This window comes from Stegostoma tigrinum, chromosome 7, assembly GCF_030684315.1.
Source record: "Stegostoma tigrinum isolate sSteTig4 chromosome 7, sSteTig4.hap1, whole genome shotgun sequence".
Classification (NCBI taxonomy): domain Eukaryota; kingdom Metazoa; phylum Chordata; class Chondrichthyes; order Orectolobiformes; family Stegostomatidae; genus Stegostoma; species Stegostoma tigrinum.
In genome coordinates this window covers 43,761,305-43,774,349 of record NC_081360.1, presented here as the reverse complement: position 1 = coordinate 43,774,349, position 13,045 = coordinate 43,761,305, and positions in this window count along the sequence as shown.

Genomic DNA, 13,045 nt, shown 5'->3' with positions numbered 1-13,045 from the left:
TCTAGCACAAGGTGCCACACAGGAAATGGGAATTGCAGTTTGCAAAGCTTTGAGTGCTAATAGTGCTACATCAAGTCTGAGGCATTCGGAGTCACTGACTGTTCAACTATTTCAGGCCTCTTGCCAAGGTTCCAGCTTCTATTGAGGCGCCAGCTAATGGTAATATTGGAACTTCTGAAATATTTTAATAATGTCTGTTTATTCCTTTAAAACAGGCTAAACAAACCTACAGACCTAGGTAGTACTTACACACAGACAGATATTCTTGTTGCTGGATAGTAGTTGCTTATCTGAAATATTCTGTCTGGTACCAGAGACCTGCCGAGCTCCAGAATTGCGAGGAATTCGCTCATCGGCCTCAACCCACGGATATTCTGGGTACATTCCAGGGAATGTACAGGGAATACTAGCAGAAAGAATGAAACAGAAATGCATATACGCAAGGACTTAGGCCTGTGGCCATGAATTGGCCTTTCTCAGGGTAGGACACAGGACTCTTGTTCTCCGGCCATTGTTTGTTCGATGACCTGGCCTAAAAGGGTTAACGTGTAAAATGCTGACTGCAGCAGAACGAGAATATTTGCACACAAATCCAGAAAGAAAATTTAATTTTGTTAACCTGAATTACCCAAATCTTGAAAGATCTACACTACAACTGCTTGTTTCTAATCTCATTTGAATTGAACTAATAAACGCTTTGGAGTTCTTCGGAAAGAAAGTTATAGGAATTTACTTATTTTAGCAAATAGCAAGATGGAAAACACGATGATTAGAGCTAGCTTAATCCATACCATTGGGCTTATGTAGCATATACACTATAGTTTAGGAAGGTAAAACTCTCACTGTTGCCACAGATTGTTGCAATCTTGATTTTGATGGCTAGTGTTGACGACAGGGGGCCTAGAGCTCAAAAAATAAAATTAGGGGATATTTTAGCATGTGGGATCATGTGATTTGGGGGATGATTGCTGGAAAGACTGTATGAGGAGGAGTGGAGGGGTAGCTGTTCAGAAAACAGAAGCTTAGAGATGGGGTAAGGAAGGAAAGAGTTTCTGTCCAAACTGAAGAGGTGGGCCACTAGGAGGAGAATGCAGAGTGCATGATCAGATGAGCACTGAACAAATATAAAAAAAACATGATTGGAGAGAATTTTCACTGATGCAGGATGGTACCATAAAATCGGGCGGTGTTGATTGTCCTAGTTAACAGAGGCTTCCAAGGTGTTTTAATATTATTGCTCTCCATTGTCACAAAGAGTCTATGGGGAGCCTTAGGATGACAAGAAATGTGCTAAGCTCTGTGAACGTAGAACAGTACAGTACAGGAACAGGTCCTTCAACCCACTATGTCTGTGCTGACGAAGATGCTATTCTAAACTATTCCCATCTGCCTCCACATCATCCATATCCCTCTCTTCTATCTGTTGATGTCTAAATGCCTCTTAAATGTTGCTATCATATCTGCTTCTACCACCTTCCCTGGCACCATGTTCCAGAGACACACTACCCTCTATTTAAAAATATTTCATCATACATCTCATTTAAATCTGTCACCTCAAAGCTATGCCCCTAAGTAAAAGGTCTTTTCTACCCTATCTGCACTTGTAATTTTATATACTTTTGTCAAGTTGCCCCTCTACCTTCAAAGCCTTCATGAAAGCAATCCAAGTTTGTCTCACCTGTCTTTATAGCTGGTACATTCCAATCCAGCACCATCCTGGTAAACTGCTTTTGCATCCTCCCTATAATGATCTATAGGACATCTGATAGGACTCTTGATGTTAGTGACTTTATTGGATTTATTGGAGTATGGTAATTTTCATATTTTTCCCAATGTATGGAGACAGCAAATATTCTCTCATGTGATTAGAATGGTATTGTCTAGATCTTCTGGGGTCACCAGATCAGTGACAAGACATGCAATCTAGAATGTGAGTTGGTATGAATCATGTCGGTATAAAAATCAGGGGGAAGGGGACAGTGTTAGGCTGAAATAAATTACAATTGAGTGGAAGGAGATATTAACAGTTTTAAAAGGCTTAAATTTAAATGTGTCTTGAGGCCACGATGTGATGTATCACAGGGAGGCAAGGGAGAAGATTACAGAGGTCCTGATATTAATTTTGAAATCCTCTCTGGATGCAGTGCCAGTGGACTGAAGGACAGCTAATGTGGCACCATTATTCAAGAAGCTAATAGGGATAAACTAAGAAACTATAAGCCAATGAGTCTAACATCAGCGATAAGGAAACATTTGGAAGAAAGTCCGAGGGGCTGAATTAATATCCACGTGGAGAAGTGAGAATTAAATCAAGGATAGTCAGAGTGGCTTTGACAGGGGAAGATCCAGATTCACTCAGGCAAGGAAAGAGCCAAGCTCCGGTACAGACGTGGGAGCTGGGGCCCTTTGATCATTTGCACTTTATCTTCCAACTGGTGTAACCTGGTTTCATCAACTCTGTAACCCACATAGGTCAGTTGGGGCACCCAGAAAACATTTTTCCCTTCTCAGATCAATGCCCATCTGCGAGAAATGTTTAAGCACTGTGTCCAAATGCTCTTTATTGATCTTCCCTGTTATTAGCACATCGTCCAGATAAATGGTTACCTGGGGTAGCCCTTGTAAAATGTTCTCCATGGTCTGCTGGAAGAAGGTGCAGGCTGATGATACTCCAAATGGCGGTTTTGTATATTGGTATAAACCCTTGTGGGTGTTAATTATGGCATACATCTGGGATTCCCCATACAATCGCAATTGTAGGTAGGTGTGGCTCATGTCTAGCATTGTAAAGGCCAAACCTTTTTCCAACTTTGTATACACGCCCACTAAGCAAGGGATTGGGTATTTATCCAGCTGCGAGGAGCTGTTTACCATTTGCTTACAATCCCTAAAGGCAAACTGAGCCATCAGGCTTCACAAATGGTATGAACAGTGCTGCTCATTCTATAAACTGCATTGGTTTGATGATTCCTTTGCTCTCCAGACTCCTGATTGCTGCCTCTACTTTTGCCCACAATGCAAATAGCACTGAGCAGCCCTTACAAAATCATGGAATTGCTTTCTGGTCAACGCAAAATGACTTTGGCCCCTTTGATAGTTCCAAGCCCTTCCTGAAAAGCTTTTGGGTATTTCACTAGAACTTCAATGAGCCAGCTGTTTTCTAATCAAAAAGTGTTGAGCCAATCCAGGTGAATCTCTCAACCAATTCTGCCCCAGTCGACTTGGGTCTGAGCCTTATTACCACCAGTAGGAACAACACCAAGTGATTCTCATAGGAGACCTGAAGCGAAGTCGTACCCTTAATCTGCAACAGTTCCCAGATTAAGTTTGCAGTTTGGCTGAGGTCTTGCACAAACCTAAAGGTTGGAGTCCCAAGTGAATCTTGTTAAAGTCAGATTCTGTAACCACAGATACAGCTGCACCAGAATTGACCTCTGTGGAAACTTGGTGACCATTTAACCAAACATTATTTCAAATTAGTTCTTACTTGGACATTGCTAAGCAATTTATTTGTTCCAACCCACATATAGGCAGACATTCCAGCATGTGCACGCTTCTGGGTACTGGCTTATTAGTTTTCTTACTTGCGTCAGGCCCAAATAAGATTCCTTTTCTGCCTCAAGTCCCTGTAACAGCAACAGCTGTGGTGGCTGTCTCCTCACCACCTACCATCTTCAATCCACCTCCCGCTCTCTCCCTATTTGTTTCAGAACCCACTTCCCCTCCCCCATTTCTGTAGAAGGGTCTAGGCCCAAAATATCAGCTTTCCTACTCGGCCTGCTGAGTTTATCCGGCTCCACACCCTGTTTTCACAGTGGCTTGCCAGCCCAGAACCTAAAGAACTATTTCGCCACTTGGCCAAGGCTTGGCTCTGCTGTGGTCTGGCCTAAGGTCCCCCTACTCATGATATGCCCTGCATGAGGCTCTGCAATTGCTTACACTCCCCAAGCTCAGTCAGAGAGGTGAGGGAGTCCACTTCCAATGGGATGCCCTGTAGCCCCCATGCTCCACTTGCTGCATTTCTAATGAAAAAGCTAGTTGAAGCATCTGCTTGAAGTCCAGTCATAGCATCTGCTTGAAGTCCAGTCAGGCTTCTACATGATTATGTCATTAATCCTACACACCAAATGGTCTCTCAGAATCTTATGCAGGATAAAGTCAAAAATCCCACATCTCTGCCAGTCATCTTAACCTCATCAAAAATCCTGATGCAGACTCACCTGGTTCTCTAATGGCTGAATAAAACCAATAGTGTCTCAGAATTAGAGGTGGTGTTGGGTCATAATATTCCTAAACCAACTCTTGGAAAGTTTTAATGTCTGATGCCTCTGGGCAACTTAAGCCCCTTAATAGTTGAGAATGTTGCAGGTCTACAAGCAGTCAGAAGGATTACTCATTGCTTCTCCTCTGTCACAATGCCATTTGCCTAGAAAAGGTATCACTTTCTTTCCACATACTAGGCCCAGCCTTTAACAGCAGATTAAAACTAGTCAAGTGTCCCACATAAAGATATGATGCCAGAAAAGCTTAGCCCAACTCCAAGATTGCTGTTGCAAGCAAATGTTGTTCAAACACAGAGATAATGGGAACTGCAGATGCTGGAGAATTCCAAGATAATAAAATGTGAGGCTGGATGAACACAGCAGGCCAAGCAGCATCTCAGGATCACAAAAGCTGACGTTTCGGGCCTAGACCCTTCATCAGAGAGGTGATGAAGGGTCTAGGCCCAAAACGTCAGCTTTTGTGCTCCTGAGATGCTGCTTGGCCTGCTGTGTTCATCCAGCCTCACATTTTATTATCTTGTTGTTCAAACACATACTATTTTCTTCCATCAGCACTGAAGCCATTGCACAAAGTCACCCTTTATTCCTTATGCACAGTACACTAGCTATGGTGAGTCAGCCTCCTGAACTGCAAAGATTCTGAATCCTCTGGTTATATTGGTCAGCCAGGGCCTTCCTGATTGGCCCAGGTTAACAACCCCAATCAAGGATCTCATAGTCAACATGATCCACCTGGTTCCAACAATTGCATACATTCCTCATCAAAAAACATTATTTTGTGGTAATTAGTTTGACTAGATTAGATTCCCTACAGTGTGGAAACAGCCCTTTGGCCCAACAAGTCCACACCGCCCCTTGAAGAATCCACCCAGACCCATCCCCCTATAACCCACACACACCGAACACTACGGGCAATTTAGCACGGCCAATCCACCTAAAGTGCACATCTTTGCACTGTGGGAGGAAACCGGAGCACCTGGAGGAAACCCGTGCAGCCACGGGGAGAAGGTGCAAACTCCACACAGACAGTCGCCCGAGGCTGGAATCGAACCCGCGTCCCTGGAGCTGTGAGGCTGCAGTGCTAACCATTGTGCCACCATGCCGCCCCTAGTTGTGAGGTCATTAGCATCTTCTCAGACAAAAGGAGTTCCAATCACTCTCCCCTTGTTCAGAATAGACAGGTGTCGAGCCAGTGGTTTCTTTGTGTATTTTTGACTGGAATGTCTGTGCGATGCAATGAGTGTGACCAGAAAGAGGATGCAAAATAACGTTTGTCCCCTGGTTACTGATCAGAAATTTCTAAGTTGTCGGCTGGCATTATTTCATAAGATCTGCGGATGCTGTAAATTAGGAACAAAAACAATGTTGCTGGAAAAGCTCAGCAGGTCTGGCAGCATCTGTGAAGGAAAAGAACAGAGTTAATGTTTCAGGTCTGGCAACCCTTCCTCAGAACTGGCATTATTTCGTCATAGCCAACCACATTGTCAATCCAGCACAAGTGTTCATTTTTCAGAAAACTTAAGCAACAGAATATGGTTCAATGAAAGACATTTCAGGATCTCTCATCATTCCTTCTTGGCATGATGACAGGATGTCAGACAGTGGTGTTCACTAAGAATCATTGTTTGTACATTTTTTGTTTTGATGTGTGAAAGTGATAGACCATGGAATGGTTCTGAAGAAGGATCATTGGACCTAAAAGTTTAACTCTGCTTTCACTCTTATGCATGCTGCCAGACAGGCTGAGTTTCTCCAGCAATTTCTGTTTTAGCTTCAGATTTCCTGCATCCCAGTTCATGGTACCAATGCACAAGTAGTTTCTCCTAATTTACTCCATCAAAAATCCATTGTAATTTTGATAACCTCCATTAAGTTTCCTCTTCTGCAAGCCTAACCAGCATTTTAAAAGTTTGGCAGAAAGGTTTTGATTTAATTTTTTTTTCTGTTCTGATTTAAACTCATTCTCTGATCATGAACTGACATAGTTTGGTGGCTTAATTGTACTTTTCATTATGGTCCCCTCATCACACCAGTTCAGCAGTGGGATTTTAGATTAGATTCCCTACAGTGTGGAAACAGGCCCTTCGGCCCAACAAGTCCACACCGCCTCTTGGAGCATCCCACCCACACCCATCCCCCATAACCCTGACACCCCTGAACACTATGGGAAATTTAGCATGTCCATTCCACCCAGCCTGCACAGCTTTGGACTGTGGGTGGAAACCTGAGCACTCGGAGAAAACCCACGCAGACACGGGGAGAATGTGCAAACTCCAAACAGTTACCCGAGGCTGGAATTGAACCCGGGTCCCTGGCGCTGTGAGGCTGCAGAGCTAACCACTGAGCCACCATGATATATTCAGTTTTCTGTTTTATATTGTTAAAATTGAGGTAGCTACCAAGTTTTTATTCCAAAAGCAAAATATTTTGGTTGCTGGAAATTGGAAATAAAAACAAAATGCTAGATGTGCTCAACAGGTATGGCAGCATCTCTGGAGATTTTCAGATTATGACCTTTGGCCATTTTCCACAGATACAGCTAAACCTGCCAAGGATTTCCAAAATTGTATTTAAATTTATATTTATTCATCATTGTTCAACAACAAAAAGTCAGCTTCCATCAACAGATTGCCTCTCCAAAAGTATGAAACAAGCAACCCTTTCGTACAAGATAAAGGAAGTAGTGGGCTATAGGGGATGAATGTTAGCATTTTTATTGCAGTCTTTTGAAATAGCTGTCTACCATATATTCATAACTGCTTACTTAGAGTTTCCATAGGAACGAATTATAAACTGAAGTTAGATTCTGTAGGACAGTGGCTCAGTGGTTAGCACTGTGAACTCACTGCATAGGAGAAACGAGCTCAATTCCAGCCTTGGGTGACTGTCTATGTGGAATTTGCACATTCTCCCTGTGTCAATGTGAGTTTCCTCTACTTGCTTTGTTTTCCTTCCACAGTCCAAAGATGTACAGGTTAGGTGGATTGGCCATACTAAATTGCCCATAGTGCCCAGGGATGTGCAGGCTAGGCGGGTTAGCTGTGGGAAATGCAAGGTTAGACGGGATAGGGTAAAGCGAAGGGTCTTAGTTGGGATGTTTTTTGGAGGGGTGGTGTGGACTTGATGGGCCGAATCACTTGCACACTGAAGATATTCCATGATTCTAAAACCTTACTTATTAGAATTCAATATTTTACCCTTCAAGTTGAAATATTTTACAATGGTCAACTTTTACATTTGTAAATGAATATTTAAATACTCATTTTAAGTTAAAAAAATGTAACTTGCTGCTTAATATCACCTCTTTCTCAAATGTCCTGCTCCACACAGAGCCTCTCCTCTCCCCAACCTACTGAGCTGTGGCCTTTCGCCTGCTCTTGATCCATTCTTTCTCCACTGAGGCTTGGACAATCCATTTTTAAAATGTATAAAACGCTCTCGCTCATCACTTTCCTCTCCTAAACCCTGACTGTAAACAAGGTCAGGGGTGAACAGCAGCAAGGGCTGAGTCTTCCATGGCATTGGAGACCCAGCTTCAGGCTGAAGTGCAATACAAGTCAAGGCGAGCTAAGTGGTTATGTGGGTGAAGTCAGGGAGGGAGAAGAGGTTGCAATCAGAGCTGAGAAGGGGGAAGAGATGCCAATCACATTGTGCAGGAAAGTGTTAAAATGAATCTCAATGAGATTATGGCCCTGATTAATTTATGGCATTAAAAAAAAATTCATATAGCATTACTTTAAACAAGGACACAGTGTACTCCAAAAGAGACAAATCAAGATAGTGAGAGGTACAGTCATTTGTGGTAAAAAATTAACTCTTCATATCTCCTTCAAGCATTTAAGTATATAGAAGCCACAGAATATACTAGTTGCCATCTCTTCTACTCCAGATTCTTTTTCTCATCTCCTTCCACATTGTCACCAATCTTCAATGTCAACATGATGGATCTGTGAAAAAGGCAGGTATAAGTTACAATAGACTTGTGTTGGCTTTGTTAGATTAAAAGGACTGAAAAAATGGAAACATTTGGATGTCTGTTTATTTATTCACCAATGATGAACATGTAGGTGTGAACCACAACTCACTACTTTCCCTTTTCCACCCGATACCACCTGTCTTGCAGCTCGAGCAGAGTACTTCTCTGGCTCAGTTCCATCTTCCATTACTTCCTCAGGCAGCTCATTCCATGCATGCGCCACCTTCTGCTTGAAAATGTTGCCCCTTACGTCCCTTTAATATCTTTCCCCCTTCACCTTAGACCTATGAGCTCTCATTTTGGACTTGCCCACCTCGAGAAAAAGACCTTGCCTATTTACTCTATCCATGCCCCTTATGATTTTATGAACCTTGGTAAGGCCACCCCTCAGCCTCTGATGCTCCAGGGAAAATGGTCCCAGTCTATTCAGCCTCTCCCATTAGCTCAAACCCTCCAACCCTAGAAACATCCTTGTAAATCTTTTCTGATCCCTTTCCAGTTTCACATCATTTTTCCTTTAGGAGGGAGACTAGAATTGCATGCACAAATGTCCTGTGCAGCCTTAACATGACCTCCCAACTCCTATACTCAATGCACTGACCAATAAAGGCAAGCGTACCAAATGCCTTCTCCACTATTCTATCTACCTGTGATTCCACTTTCAGGGAACTATGATTCTGTCCTCCAAGATTTCTTGGTTCAGCAATATTCCCCAAGACATTACCCTGCCCTGATTTGCCTTTCCAAAATGCAGCACCTCACATTTATCTAAATTAAACTCCATCTGCCACCCCTTGGACCTGTGGCCCATCTGATCAAGTTTATGTTGTACTCTGAGTTAACCTTTTTTGCTGTCCCCTGCACCTCCTCTTTTGGTGTCATCTGCAAAGTTGCTAACCATACCTCCTATATTCACATCCAAATCATTAATATAAATGGCAAGAAGATGTGGACCCAGCACCAATCCATGTGGGACACTACTGGTCACAGGTCTCCAGTCTGAAAAGCAACCCTCCACCACCACCCTCTGTCTTCTAACTTTGAATGTTCTCTATCCAAATAGCTACTTCTTCCTGTATTCCGTGTGATTTAACCTTACTAACCAGCCTAACATGAGGAACCTTGTCAAACACCTTACTGTAGTCGACAAAGATCACATCCACCACTCTGCCCTCATCAATCCTGTTCATGACTTCTTCAAAAAACTCAAGTTAGGCACAATTTCCCACAAACCAAGCCATGCTGACTATCCCTAATCAGTCCTTGCTTTCCAAATACATGTAAACCCTGTCCCTCAGGATTCCCTCCAACAACTTGTCCACCACCGTGTCAGGCTCATTGGTCTAAAGGTCCCTGGCTTTTCCTTACCACCTTTCTAAAATAGTGGCACAACATTAGCCAACCTCCAGTCTTCTGGCACCTCACCGTGGCTATCAATGATACAAGTATCTCAGCAAGGGGCTCAGCAATCACCTCCCAAGCTTCCCACAGAGCTCTAGGGTATACCTGATCAGGTCCTGGGAATTTATCCATCTTTATGCATTTTAAGACATTCAACACCCCTCCTCTGTAATGTGTTTTTCGACCAGTCTGCCATGTGGGACCTTGTCAAGTTCCTTACTGAAATCCATGTAAACATCCACTGCACTACCCTCGTTAATTCTCCTCGTCACTTCCCTGAAGAATTCAATCAAATTTGTAAAGCATGACCTTCCCTCAACAAAGCTACGTTGACTATCCCTGACTAGTCTATGTCTTTTTAGGGCACAGTGACATGTGTTCAAGTGCTGATCCTCACCCATTTCTTTCACAGTAATCAACACTGAGGATGAGTTTATTGGAATTCAAGACAACTCCCCTTTACTGAAAATGGAACAGAACCTGGAATATGGAGACTTTGTTAATTTCACATTGTTGAAGACAACTCATTAATTTCTGCAAGTAGACCCATCACAGTCTTGGATTTCCTTTAACAATAACAATCCTTACATGGCCATTCTGGAGGATAGCTGGGCGATTTGCTTTGTCTTATTGAATTGTCCATTCTCAAATTCGTGATATCAGTATTTGTTACAGAATCACTCCAATGGACAGAAATCTCTGCTTAGGTTTCATGGATTCTGAAATCCTTGTGATAGGTATATCTGCAACAGCAAAGACATTTGTGAATGCACAAAGCCCAGCTGTGGCCAGGTATTTGCAGTAGCTGCTATCCTTTATTGAGAGCCTGAGGAATGCTGAAGAACTGTGAGATTTGTATTTTGATTCCCTTTACTATCTCATTCACAAGCACTCTGTGTTTCCTGTACCGCATTTCCATTCACTCATTCATAAAACCATGTTTTTGTAGTACATATTATTCTTACAAGATAAAACAAAATCAAACATTCCTCCTAACTCATTACTGTTTCTTTACATCTTTCAATTCCTATCAGCTGCATGCTGCAATCAGCCTTTAGACCTATTCCTGCATCAAAGGTTACCCCGGAATAAGTGTTAATACTGTAACCTACTCAGAACAATGCCATCTCCACCATTGTGTTGCCATAACTCATTTGAAACTACGGAAAGATTAAAAATGTTAATTAGCCCTTAGCAACCGTCTCTCGGGATCTCAATAGGTTGTAGCATAGCAAACAGTTTCCTCCGCTGGCATGTCCCTACAGAACGCTGCTCTTTATCTCTGAAATTTCCTTATCCACTATCTATTTCTGTAACACTGTACTACCTATTTCCAACTTTTATTTAGGACTACCATCTTGTACTAACATATGGATTTATATCTTTTAAACACACATTAAATAGGGCCACTATCCACTTAAAGAAACTTACTATCAAAACAGCGCTTCCATCAAACTGAATGAATGAATGTGTAAGATCTGTCAAAACCAGCAATAATAAATGAAACCTCACGACCCAACTGCAGGTGATCAGTTTAATATCCTCTATACGTTTATTTAGCACATGCATAATTTCCCACTTATTTAGATCGTATCAGTCTAGTATTTCTACTAACATTGCTAACTTTAAAGACAAAAGGACTAACACCCCTTAATTTTGCAAGCTCAGATCAGACAGACGTTCTAATCCCATCAGGAGTAACAGCCAACATTCAGCAAGTGTTTAAATCATCTCCTGCTTCCCAGGACAGATATTACACAAACTTGTGAACAATTGGTGCACTCTGCAATACCACAGTGCTAAAATTTTAATGTATGTAAAAACCGTGTACGAAAGAGAGTACTGTCACTCTGTACACTTCGGATTCCATCAATGCCTTCAACTGTGTGCCACTGCCGATGTTCAATAAAAATACTAGTTTTGCCACTCACCGATTTCAGTCATTATTGAACATGATCCCACAAGTAGCTGAAGAACGTTTTCAGGAGACCTCATTTTAGTCAGGATCTCCTGCATTGGCTTACTATAGGCTAAAGGGCAATATGTGACATCTGTGATGTACATTATCTATTAATGCACATGACATCTCTTGTCCTAGTGTAACCACACATTTTCAAATGGTATGTTGGTGGGGCACATTCTGCAAGTATGGCAAAGAGAAATTATTTCACTATGTGAATTCCCTAGCGCTAAGATAATGAACCTGGACAATGCATCTTTGCCAATTTCTGGTTTTGTAAAAGTAAACCATGAATGAACGGTATTGAAGCCACATTGTGAAACAGTTGGAAATTTGTACTGACTTGGTTCTGATAGGAGCTGTTAACATTACAGAGGAGAAATCAATGCAAAGCATGCACCCCTGCTGTGTGAAACATCTGATTTACTTGAAGAAACTAGTGTCATGAATAGTTTCTTCCCAGGGCGGCATGGTGGCTCAGTGGTTCGCACTGTTGCCACACAGCACCAGCACCCTGAGTTTGATTCCACTCTTGGCCAACTGTCTACGTGGGGTTTGCACATTCTCCCTGTGTCTACATGGGTTTCCTCGAGGTACTCCAGTTTCCTCCCACAGTCCAAAGATGTGCTGGCTAGGTGGACTGCCCATGCTAAATTGACCATAGCATTCAGGGATGTGTAGATTAGATAGGTTATCAGGGAATGGGTCTGGGTGGGATGTTGTGAGAGTTGGTGTGGACTTGTTGGGCAAAGGGCCTGTTTCCACACTGTAGGGAGTCTGAGAATGACATAGTTCAATGGGAAGTTTGGTTATCCAAATTGCAGAAAACACATGACAAGATATAGAAAGTGGCAAGGATCTTGCCAAGGTGTTTCCATTTGCCTCTAAGAATGTTGATGTGGCTCACAGAAATCCCGGAGCAGCCCTTCAATAACGGTTGAAACAAGTGGAAAACAAGTGTCACCCTGTCATTGACTACATGCTCTTCTAGAGGTTGTCAGGTCACTACTTTGCTTTGGTTTGAGCCAAATTATTGGCTAGATCAATTCATCATTAGTAGACAGGAAGGGTGGCATCTTCCCAGCCCCAGAATGAAGTAGGCTTCGGCAGTTCATTTGGCAAAATAGGATGCGATCAGGAGAGATGACATTCTCATGTCAAGGAAGGAAAAGTCTGATTCTCCAAATAAGTTTTGAATGGTGAGACGAGATTCTCACTAGTGAGCAGCGAGGAGTTATTTGCATGCATTAGCATGCTACGATTACCTGTTGTCACCTCATTGATATACAGTTTCCAATTCTCACACGTGACAGAAACTAGATGGCAACAATTCCTGAAATGAATGTCAGAGTGGGGCCGTGGTGACACCAGATTGCTGCTTGCTCCTGAGGGTGTCCATTTTGGACGGAGGTCACCCATATCTCA